Raw genomic sequence first — 11,994 nt, forward strand, 5'->3', positions numbered from 1 at the left:
TGTGGACCCCGGAGCTCTGGCCCTGGAGCAGCGGGTTCATGCCGCGCAAGGCTGCCTGACCTCTGGGGAAGGAGGGTCTCCTGGGGCGTGTGCTGCGACACGGACACCGGGGTTCCCGAGACCGCCTTCCTGTCCTTCGCCTCCTTGGTCACAAGGAAGGGCTGTGGTGCACATAGGCCAGAGGGTCCCAAAGGGCTGAAGTGACTTCAGAGAACCCTTAACCTTGACCTTAAACTCGTAAATGTGTTGTGTCTTCTGGTTTGAACTAACTGGACTCCGGGACATGGGCGTAACTTACACAGAAGCTGACAGATTATTCCAAAGTTTAGCAGCGCACAGCGTGTCTGCTGTCTCACAGTTTTCTAGATCAGGAGTCCAGGCCTGACTCAGCGGAGTGCCTGTGGCCCAGGGTCCCTCGGAGGTGACAGTCACACCGAAGGCCGGGACGCGTCATTCCAAGCCTGGATGAGGACTGGAGGCTTTGCTTTCAGGCTCGTCACATGGCTGCTGAGAGGACAGACTCGGACGACTGGCCCCCAAGCTCACGCACATGGTTGGTGGCAGGCCTCGGTCTGTCACACGGGAGTCTCCCGACTCTGCGTGTGTGTCCTGACGACATGGCGGCTTATGACCACGACAGAGGACACAGAGACCCAGGCTCCGGGCGACGGCCCGTCAGTTTTGCTGTTTTATTTGTTAGAAGTGGGTCACGTGGCCCAGGCCACATTTAACAGGGGTGACCAGTAATACCCAGGGACGTGAAACCCAGGAGGCAGTGTCACTGGGGCCATCTTAGAGGCTGCCTGCCACAGTCCAGCCTCTGCCCCCAGTGATTCCTGTCCTTCCCGGTGTGAAATGCACCCACCTTCTGCTGCTGCCCCAGCCACACCCATCATAGTGTCACCTCGGGGTCCAGGGCGTCATTGTCCACATCAGGCCAGGGTGTGGTCCGGGCTCCTCAAGGATGCTGCTCAGTCCCTTTCCACCCATGGACCTGGTGAGCTGAAGAGACGAGACACCACCCACATGGTGATGGGGCGGGCACGGGCACCTGCCGCAGGCAGCCCTGTGGAGGGGAGAGCGGGATGCGCAGGAGTCCCTGGCCCGTGGCAGGTTCTGTCAGTTTCCCTCAGGTTCCATCAGATCCCATCAGGTTTTCTGTTTCCATCAGGTCCTCTCAGGTGCTGCCGGCACCTGAGACTGGGGGGGTGGGAGTCTCAGAATTGGGGGAGGGGGCGCGTGCCCCACAGGCCTGGGAGCAGCTGCGCTGAGCCGGGCAGAGCTGGAAGGGCCGGGTCTCAGCCCGCTGGCCCCATGCCACTGCCCCTGCTGGCGACCAGCCCGCCCGCCGGCTAGGGGGCGTCTCACCTCGCTTGCTCTCCCTTTGCAGCTTCCCAGAGAGTAGAGCCAGCGCCTGGGCTGAAGAATTTTCCGGAAGCCCAACCTTCCCACCCTCTGCAGGTCTCTGTCGAACCGGGACCCAGCTCCCGCACCCCCACCCCCAATACCTGCCCAAGAACCCCCTTTCTTTTTCTCCCTCTCCTCCTCCTCCCCTACACCCCAGCTGGGGGCCAGACCACCTGAGGTCCCCGGCGGACGCCGGTAGGGGGCAGGCAGCGCGGCCATGTGCCCCCGGTCAGCATGCGGTACGGGGACCGGGCTTGTCCCGCCTGCACGCATCCTGGACGTACCAGCTTCAGCATGGCAACCGGCCGGGGCTTTGCTTCGCCTGCTTCAGTGCTGCCATCCTGGAGCTCAGAGACCTGCTGGAGTTGGAAGACTGGGACCCTGAGCCGCTGGACCAGGCCAAGCCAGGGACGGGGACGGGGCCAAGCGGGGGGCAGGAGGGGTCTGTGGAGTGGGGGCAGCCCCCCCCCAGGGTCAGAGGAGGAGGGCCCGGACCACCACTTCATGCCCACCGAGCTAGAGCCTCAGGACACTGCACCCCTGGGCCTGAAGATGCCAACTGGACCCAGGGTCTCCCCTGGAGGCTCGGGGGCCCCCCACCTGCTTGCACTGGCAGGGCTTTCTCAAAGTGGACCTGCCCCCGGGGGAGCCCATGGTGTTGGAGCTGGGCACTACCCGAGGCCGAGGCCCGGCTGAGGGACCTGCGGGCCGTCTCCGCACGCCGCCATCTACCTGCTGAGGACGGCGGGCCGGTGCCGGGAGGTGCTGCCGGGCCCGGTGAGGTGGGGGTGGTGGGGCTCCAAGACACACCCCTGAGCAGGACCTGCACCGCGGGCAGCTGAGCATTCTGGAGTCCTCGCCTCCGGGCCAGGAGGAAGGGCTGGTCCCTGCGGACATGGCCCTGCTCAGGAGGGGTTCACCATCCTCTCTTACTCACCCTGGACCCGGAGGGGGCAGGGGAGGGGGCCTCCGCCTCTGGGCCAGGGTCCCCATCCTTCCGGGGGTGGGATACCGGCACTGGCAGGACCAGGAGCAGCGGGCCCAGGGGCCCTGGGGAAAGCCTGGCTGCCGCGGGAGCCTCGGGCCTGTGGGGCCGGCCTGCTTCCAGCCCTCCATCCGGGGGTCCCGGAACTAAGGGCCCGAGGCCCAAGTGACCACTGCTGTCGCGGCTGCCCCCTCCCCAACAGCCAGGGGAGCCACAGGCAAAGAACAGGGTTGGCTGTGCCTGGGGAGGAAGAGTGGGGAGCCGCGCGGGGACTGAGAATCGGGACCGTCGCTGCCTGTAAGCGGGCGAGGAGTGCTTCCCCGCCAGGTGTCACGCCTGGGAACGTGCCGCGCTCCGCTCTCCGGTCCTGCTGCGCTGACAGCTGCTGCCGCACAGCTTGTGAAGTGGGGCACGCGCTCCCCGAGCACTCGGAGGGGGGGTGACGGACGTGTGGGTGCCTGTGCCTGGGTGGTCTCTGGGGCTCCGGGGGACCTGGCGGCAGCGGTGGGGACTCCGGTCTACACGGGGAGAGACCCGGTTTCAAATGTTGGCTATTTATGCAGTTTGACCGTTTAGTACCCGTTTCTTTTTTTTTTTCTTTTTTAAAATTTTTTTTAATGTTTTATTTATTTTTGATACAGAAGAGACAGAGCATGAGAGGGGGAGGGTCAGAGAGAGGGAGACACAGAATCTGAAACAGGCTCCAGGCTCTGAGCTAGCTGTCAGCACAGAGCCCGACGCGGGGCTCAAACCTACAAACGTGAGATCTGACCTGAGCCGAAGTCGGAGGCTTAACCAACTGAGCCACCCAGGCGCCCCACAGTACCCATTTCTTTGTGTCTCGGTTTTTAACTAAATGAAGTCAGGAGAGTCTTGCATCGAGCTCTTGTCCCGAGTTCTTCCGCAGGAAGCCCCCGTTGGTCCCCCTGTGCCCTCCTCCGGGACAGATCGGCCCTGGCAACTCCACTTCTCCAGTCTTTCCAGGGCAGTGACGATGGAAGCCTGAGGGCGACCCCTCTGGGCCTCCTAATTTAACCCCTGAGAGGGATGCAGGCTCGGGCCAGGGAACGTGTCTGAGGGGGAGTGGGCAGCGATGCCAGGCAGCGCATGACCCCGCCCCCACCCCTGCTGGACGCCCCAGTTAACAGACAGTCGAAATCCCAGGCGTGGGCCATGGGACTCAGGACCTAGCATACATAGCCCTCACACTCACGCTTACTCACACCAATGTCCAATGTGACCTCGGCGCAGGCCACATGGTCCTTTGAGTGTGTAGAATGTCAGTAAATTGTGATGCTTCACATTGTGTGATGACGCTTCTGTGGTTGGTGCCGGAAATCACCAGTCACTAGACGTTTATTGAGCACCTACACCACTCCAGGCTTCAGGATGCGTCACCACACAAACCAGAGGGCTCCCAGGGGGAGGCTTCCCCTCCATGGACGGAGACACGTAAAAGACGTGGGTGGGATGGAGGAGGCGGTGGGGGATGGGCGTCCGATGCGCCCGAGGACGGGGCCTCTTGAAAGTAGGCGGTGTCCAGGGGTCCAGAGTCTCCTACCAGCGTCGCATCCAGCCACCCTCCTCGTCCTATTTGCTCTGGCCCCCTGCTGTGCTCCGTGACCCGTTGGTGGCCCGTCTTTCCAAAGGGCCAGGAAGCTGCACAATGGACGAGCCCCCCAGACACTGTGATCACAGCCGGGGTCATAACGCACTTAGAGGCTGCCCTTCCAGAAAGAACTTCCAGTATTGTTTGCTTATTTCAAAATAATGCATATTCATTGTCCACGATTTAGAAAACAGACAAGCAAATTCAGGAAAGTTAACATCAGCAACCAACCCACAGAGGGCGGTCAGTATCCGGTGGGTATTGTTCTGTGGTTTTCTGTGGATATTTAGACGGTGTCGTTTCAAAGTGTCTTTTACAGTGCAAGGTGTCTGCGAGTCAGTACTGAGTGCGAGGAACAGCTGCAGACCGGCAGGAAGGGGAGGGCCTGGGCCCTGACACCCCGCGGCACGGTCCTCAGTCCTTCTGGGGTGGGGTCGAGGTGAGGGGGGCCCTACCATGTCCCCGGGGCAGGTCCAGAGCCTGGCGGGGGCCCAGAGTCCCCTCTTTGCCCTCATGGCCAGGTGTCCCCCGGAACCAGAGTCCGTGAGCTCCCCCAGAGGACTCGGGCGCAGGTGCAGGAAACGGTCCTGGAGCAGGAAAGGGCCGAGCCCGCGCTGGGGCCGCGGGGCCTTCGCCGGAAGGACCCAGGGGTCTCAGCACCGTCTGCAAGTCCTTGCGGTGGAGCCGAACACGTCTGCGGGTTTCCAGGCAGCTGGGGACCCCGGCGGGGGCGGAGGCCGCCCGTGGAGGCAGGGCTACAGCCCAGCAGCCCGTGGGCAGGGCAGGGCTGGGGACGGGAGAGCAGCAGGTGGGTCAGGAGGCTCTGACCTTCGGAAACGCTGCTCCCAAGCAGTGACCAGGGCGGGGTCTGTAGGGACCCGGACGCCCCTCACGTGCCTCGGCCCGAGGGAGGCTAGTCGAGGCCCCACAGGCACATGGACAACCTGGGCTCGCCGAGCATCGAGTTTCTAGAATCTTCTGTACAGCAGACTGGGTTTGTTTCCTGGAGTGTAGCAGCACTGGCTCTTTTCTCTCAGGCAGTAGGCAGCGTGGCAGGTACGGCCGAAAACGCCCCTTGTCACCTCACCGGCCAAAGTCGCCTCCTGCCCGCACGACGCTGCCCTCAGACCACCTCTCCTCCGAGCTCGTGCTGGGTAATGCAGACTCGGTGCCTCGGCTGGGGGCGGCGCGGGTGCACCCCCTTCTCTCAGGGGCGCCTGGACGCTGTGGCCGTGGGCAGGGGGCCGCGGGCTGAGTGGACTTGTGAGAAGAAGAGAAAGACGCGTGCACGGCGGGCAGGTGTGGGGCCGGAGGGGGCTCGGACATGGTTTGCACCCTCAGCTTCCTGCACCGCCGGCGCACAAACCTCAGGGTCGTCACCTCTGCGCACAGTGTGTCCCGGGGGTGTCAGGAGGGAGGGTCCTTCCCAGCTGGGCCCACGGCACTCCACCCGGTTCCTGTGCCAGCTCTTTCCAGAGACTTCCGGGCACCTTTGGAGTCGGGCTGTAGGCTCCCCAGCTGGAAGGTTCCGGAGGGCAGAGGCAGCACCACGTGGCCGGCTCACCGTCGCTCTGCTTTGCGGTGGGGGGGGGGGGGAAGTACACGCTTCCAGGCCTCTGTGTCCCCACCACAGCCTGCAGGGGCCAGGACCCGCAGTGAGGCTGACTCGGGGCTCCTGCCTCCGTGCTGCGTGGGTCTGAGGGGCCCCTCTGAAGGTCTGAGCGCGCTGATCTGGGGGGCCTCCTCCTCTGCCCGCCCCCGGGGGGAATGCAGGGGCGGCCTGGGGGTGCAGAGCCATCAGTCTCGGAATGCGCCCTTTGCTTAAATGCACCCAACTGAGGAGACCCTCTGGCCCATCTTCTTTTCCCCCAACACCCAACAAAAACACACACTGGATGAAGCTAAGGGGGCGAAATACCGGGAGTCAGGGTTCCGGGTGAATCAGAGCCACACTGGATGGCCGCCCCCAGCCTCTGGCTTGTTACCAGCTGCCCCGTGCTCAGTGAGCAGCATACTTTTTGGTTAAAGACAGTTTTAAATATTTACTTCGGTTCAGCCCATTCATGTTGAAGCCGGAGCAAAACCACCTGCACAGAGCGTAGCCAGAAAGTTCAGACCCTCTCAACTCCCCTGGGGAGGGCGTTGAGCGCAGGCCGCCAGCCGCCCTCCTCCTGGAGCGAAGGCCCCCAAACCCATGTGGGAGGCCCTGCGGTCAGTCCCTTGGGGCCACTGTGGACCCCACAGCTGGACCCGCCAGGGGGGCCCTTGGGGTGCTGCGGGGCCCACAGAGGCAGGTGCACCTGACGTGGCCACACAGATAGCCCAGGCCCCGGATGTGGCTGACTGACTGTGTGCCAATGGCACCCCTGGTGGTCATTTCAGGCTGGATAGACTCCCCAAACCATTCACCTCCTGCAAAGGAGAGCCAGCCACAAACTCAGTGTCAGTACCCACACACTCAGTCCCAGTACCTACACACTCGGACCCAGTACCCACACTCTCCGTCCCAGTACCCTGCAGCTCCAGGAAGAACCAGCACCAACAGCCTATCCTCTGAAACTTGCTGGAACATTCATCTCCGCAATCTGCCCTGGCCTCCGCTTTCTGATCTGTGCAGTCAGGGCCGGCCGTGGGTCCCGCGGCTTTCGGGGCCCAGCGTCCTGTCTGGCTGAGGCCCTGGCTACCGGGCTGAGTTGGGACAGGTGGCACATCTGAGTTGCCCCAGCTCCTTCCTCCCCCGGTCCAGCTCTGCCTCCCTCCCAACCCTGCCGTGAGTGTGCACTTGTGAGCGCACATGAGTGTGAGCAAGAGCGTGCAGCGTGGGCGTGACATGTACTGCCACCATACATGTGTTGTGCACTTGTGCGAGAATGGGTGTGCGGTGTCTGAGTGCTGAAGCAGGTGCCTTGGTTTCTGTGTCCCCTCCCCCACCCCAGGCCAAGTCTGGAGCATTGAAGCAAACAGAAGAGCCAACTAATGATCACAGGATCGTGGGTGGGGAGGGCCTGGCCCCAGAGACAGGGCCACAGAGTTAAGAGGGCTGAGACCCTCTGTTGGTGAAGGTCACCTTTGGGCGTGGGTGACATGGGACATCGACGCCTCTGCTCCTCTGTGTTTTCCATGGCTTCCAAAATGAACTTGAACTACTGTGGAAATAGGCAACAGAACAGCCATCGCGTTCTCATCCTGCCACAGTCCAGGCTGGGCGGCCCCGTGGTGGAGGTGACAGCGCAGCCTTCCCTCGCAGACAGAAAACCCAGGCCAGGGCGCCCGGCGCCCGGGCTGACGCGGCCCCGACCCCTGAGCCGTCGAGGACGTTGGCCAAGTGTACCCTCGCTTGCTTCGCTCTGCCCGTGGCGACTGGGGCTCTGCCCGATAAACGGCACATGGCTGGCAACGTGGGCTCGTGCAGCGCCCCCTGGGGCGCTGTGAGCAGGTGACGCCACCCGCCCAGCTGCCCCGAGCTGGTTTCTGTCACAAAGTCAGGAATGGCCGTGCTCATCCGGGGCTCACCCTGGAGGACACCCAGGTACATGCAGACACGTGTTCAGCCCCGAAACAGGGTGAGGCCAGAGTCGAAGGCCACCTGCTGTGGTCCCCCCTGCTGGCCCAGCCCCGGGGAGGTGGACAAACATAAGGTACCGCGTCAGAGCCCAGGGCCCTGCATCCCCAGCCGCCGGTCACCCTCGTCTGCAGGACCTTACACACAGCCGTTTGGGCCGGAAGCTGACTGTCAAGCTCTGTCCTGGCGACCTGGAGAGAAGCCCCCGGAAGTGGGCGGTGCTCACGTCACCAGAGAGGGTTTGACCCCGGGGTCCTTCAGGCACGGCTTAAAACCCCGACTCTGTAACAACCAAGCCCTTTGGAAGTGCCAGGTCACGTGGGAAAGTGACCCGCTGTCGGGAGGCCGGGAGGAGGCAGGGCTGGAAGAGGGCTGAGGTGGATTCAGGGCGGCCGTTCCACAAGCCTTCATGTTTGAGTGTGGACTTTCCGTCGCAGGAGCTCTGCTGGGGACACCAGCCCCTCTGAGACCTCTGCCCCCCCCCCCGGCTGCCCCCGCCATCACAGGGCACCGTCTGTGTCACCCGGAATCTCCCCGGTGGGCTTGGAGGACCTGGGTCGGGATCCCACCGGCATGGGAGGGTATGTGGCTGTGACCCCAGCCAGAGGCAGAGGGATGGCCCTTTGTGCGCCTGGGAGCCTGCGTAGGGGATGGGAGCGTGGACCCTGCTGAAGGTCAAAGCCACGGGCAGCTGCACACTCAGCCCGACAGGCTGTCTTTATGAGCACAGTGCTGTGGGTTTAGTGCACTCACAGTGCTGTGCACCAGCACCTCGGTCTGGTTGTGGCCTTCGGTCTCCCAAAGGGACCCCCATGGCGTCAGCTTCTCTCCCACCCCCTCCCCCAACCCCTCGGCCATGACTCTCCTTCCTTTCTCTGTAGATTTGCCTGCTCTGGGCGTTTCGTGGAACCCACCTGGGCGGCCTCTGTGGGCTCCGCTCACTCAGCACGAGGCCATAAGCTTCATCCGTGCTGAGGCCTGTGTCCGTGTCGCCCCTGTTTGGGGCGGAGGACAGTGCCCCCTACGGATGACCACCTTGTCATCCACGCGTCAGCTGCTGGACATTTCAGTTTCCACCGTTCGGTGGAACAAGGAAGGATGCCACTGTGAGCCTTCCTGCAGGTTTGGTTTGGGTGTCTGTTTTCAGCTCTCCAGGTGTGCCCCCGGGGTGGGCTGCGGGTCACACACGCGGTGACTCCATGCGTCACCTTGACAGGGACCGCCATGCCGTCTGCTACAGCGGCCACACCATCTCAACTTCCCGCCAGCCTGGCCGTTCGGGGCCTGTGCCTCGACGCACGTTTTCTCGGGGGTCCAGGCTCTGCTGGAGAAGAGCCCGAGCGGGGAGGGGCCGAGGAGGAACCCAGGGTCAGGGCGGCCGAGGGCACCAGCGGAACGGGCCAAGGCCAAGCAGTCTGTCGCGGGGTTTAGGGAGATGGGAGGGCTCTGGGGAGCAGGGCCCGGAACAGGACGCGGTGCAGGTGGCGGGAGCCCCGTCCACGCCGGCTGAAACGTGCACGCTTCAGAGCGGTGGCCGCTATGTTACAGCCACTTTCCTCCATGAACGGGAACGTGGTGCGTGCGACACACCCCATCACGCCCAGCGGCACCGAAGGCAGGTGTTCCCCGAGGCGCTGCCGACGACGCCCAGAGGGATCGCCCGACGTGCCAGGATGCGGTCCTGGTTTGGGCGGAGGGCTTGCCGCACCTGCTTTACTGTTAACTCCTCAATCCCAACTCAGGCCGCATTTCTGAATGAGAGGAAGAAAATTTATGTTTATTTCACTTGTCCGTAAGCTGGCCGATAAGGTATATATTTTCTGAAGACTAAACCCAGGGATTTGCGGCCGACGATGTCCACCAGATGCGGGTCCGGGTGAGCGTGGGGAGGAGCGCAGGCTGAGGTGACAAGCTGGTGGCCCGGGCGGCGCAGGCCGGCCCTCGCGACCTCCTGAGTCAGCGGCGGAGGCCCGCACCCTGACTGCCCACCCCTCCGGCTCGTCCCTGGTGGAGGCCTCAGCCTCGGGCCCTAGTATTTTCCATGCTCCCAACCCCTGGGCCTCAGACGTGAACTAGAAACCCAGACCCCGGTGTCCGCGGTGGGAACGGGGCAGTGTGAGCACACACGAAGGCAGAAGGTCAGAGGCGCAGCTCTAAGGACAGGAAAACAGCGTGGAGTCCTTCAGGGACCGCCTGCCTGGGCACCGCGGCGCCGTGCTGTGGCGAGCGTCCCGGTGGGCCCGAGAGCTCTGGCCGCCAGCGAGCCCTGGACGCTGGGGGCCCACCCTGCCCGTCCCCAGCCTCAGAGCTGCGCCCGCCTGGGGTGGAAACCTCCCACATTCCGTGCTGCTGGGCGCCCCGGGTGCGGACAGGCGGGAGGTGGGGCCGGTCACACCGCACCGTCGGGGTCCCTCTCCTGCGACCACAGGCAGAGCACCTCCCCAGCCCCTGGGCAGTGGCTTATTTTATTGTTTGTTTGTTTATTTATTTAGAGAGCGTGAGCAGGGGAGGGGCAGAGAGAGAGGGAGAGTCCCAAGCAGGCTGCACACCCAGCGCAGAGCCTAACCCGGGGCTGGATCCCGCAACCCTGGGAAACTGTCCTGAGCTGAAATCAAGAGTTAGACGCTCAATCGACGGAGCCACCCAGGCGCCCCAGAGACTAATTTTAAAAATAAAAGTTATTCTGACAGTTTGTACACATAAACCTGCCACAGTTTTATTTCCAGATTGGTGCCAGGAAAGCAGTGTTGCCGGGGGCTCCCGTGTGTGCGCCATGTGGGTGTCCACGGTGAGCCCTTGGGAGCCTACATCTGTGAGTGTGCACACGTGTGTGCGCACGGTGGGGCTGAGTGTGCAGCGCTGCAGGCCCCTGAGGGTCCGTGAGTGCCGTGTTCTCCGGGACACATGGCTCCTTGGGGCCAGCGGCCATGCTGGGGTGGCCCCTGCTCAGCAGCCGCAGGTCTGGACACAGGGCTTGAGGGGCCCACCCCGGCCTTCGCTGCCGGCTCCTCCGGGTCGGCGCTGTCCTCGGTCAGCAGCAGGTCCCCTTTGCTGCTCCGCCCTTGCACGTCCCGTCGGAGCCCCTCAGCCCTCACATCCACCCTCACACACCCTCCGCACAGTCGGGGTGCACACGTGCACACCTCGCAGCCCAGGTGAGCAGAGGTCAGAGAGCTGCCCCCAGAACTAGACGTCACCAGCCTGGCTCCGGGCTGAGCTGTCCTCCGAGTGGCCTGGGGCTCTGGCGCCTCTGTCCCCAACTCCGCCCGGAGGGGCCTGCGCCGGGTCACAGTCAGGCCTGAGGGCTGGGCGCCTGGGAACCCTGTGGGCCCCTGAGGGCCAAGCCCCCCACCTTTTTGTTCCTCAAACATCTTGGCTGCTCCCGACCCTTTGTTCTTTCCTATGAATTTTAGAAGCAGCTTTTCTAAGCTTAGGAAAAACTCCCTTAGGAACGGCCTTGAATTTCAGGACAGCGGGCGGCTTTGGGTCCCACCTCCACGCGAGGGGTCAGGGAAACGCAGTGGTCTGGTGGCATCCACGTGGGGAGCACGGATGCCGGGGCCCGGCAAAGCTGCCCCCAGGAGACCCGTGTGGCCGCGGCTCAGAGGAGCGCCCACGGGGCTCCAGTGACCTCACGCCCGTGAACCTCCATGGGGACAAACAGCTGCAGGATGGCGCACAAAAGCGGCCGTTCGGAACTTTGCAGGGCACTGTCATTAGGACTCACGACACCGTGTGACAGAGCCCACGAGAGCCCCATGTGGTGAGAGCCTGGGGAGGGGACAGCCGGCAGCTCAAGGGAACGAGGCAGGTAAGGCGCCGAACCACAGCTGGGAGGGGGAGACTGGGGTGCAGGGGCCACCAGGAGCGGACTGGTGCGGCCAGTCTCGGGGGCGACAAGCCTGTCACGTCCCCAGCATGCCCCTTGGGGGCAGTCGGCTGCACTCATGGCCTGGCAGCAGCCAGCAGCCAGGCAGTCCACCACGGTGGCTCGTGGGGACAACAGCAGGAAAGGGGCCCAAGGCCGGCTGATGGCCCCCGCCTGCGCGGCTCTCTGCGGGGACCAGGGGACCGGGGCTCACGGCTGCCCTGCAAACGGAGAGGCTGGGAGTGGATGGGCGCATGCTGCTCTTTGACTTTATTTGTATAAATAAGGAAAGTCTGAAAGGCTCCAGAGGAGTGTCATGAAAGACTGACCGTGTTCTCTTCACTCTCCGCCTGTGCCACGGCGACGTCTCTGGCCCACACCCTGGGGGACGGTCCCAAGGGCCCAGCGTGCAGGGAGGAGGCCGGCAGCAGCGGGGTCGGTGGGAAGGGAGAGCGTCCTTCCCTGAGGGGGTGTCACCCTGAACAACACAGCAGGCCCCCTGTCACCGCGCAGTGAGTGTCCTCGGACACAGCGGGGGAACTGCCATCCGAGACCCGGGGGAC

General features: G+C 63.6%; 1 protein-coding gene across 1 annotated transcript in view; it reads left to right on the forward strand.

Annotated features, from left to right (window-relative positions):
- SECTM1 (secreted and transmembrane 1) overlaps nucleotides 1-11,994 on the forward strand; it is a 43,967-nt gene that overhangs the window by 7,128 nt on the left and 24,845 nt on the right. The gene's annotated exons all lie outside the window — the stretch shown is intronic.

This window comes from Suricata suricatta, chromosome 17 (genome assembly GCF_006229205.1).
Source record: "Suricata suricatta isolate VVHF042 chromosome 17, meerkat_22Aug2017_6uvM2_HiC, whole genome shotgun sequence".
Lineage (NCBI taxonomy): Eukaryota > Metazoa > Chordata > Mammalia > Carnivora > Herpestidae > Suricata > Suricata suricatta.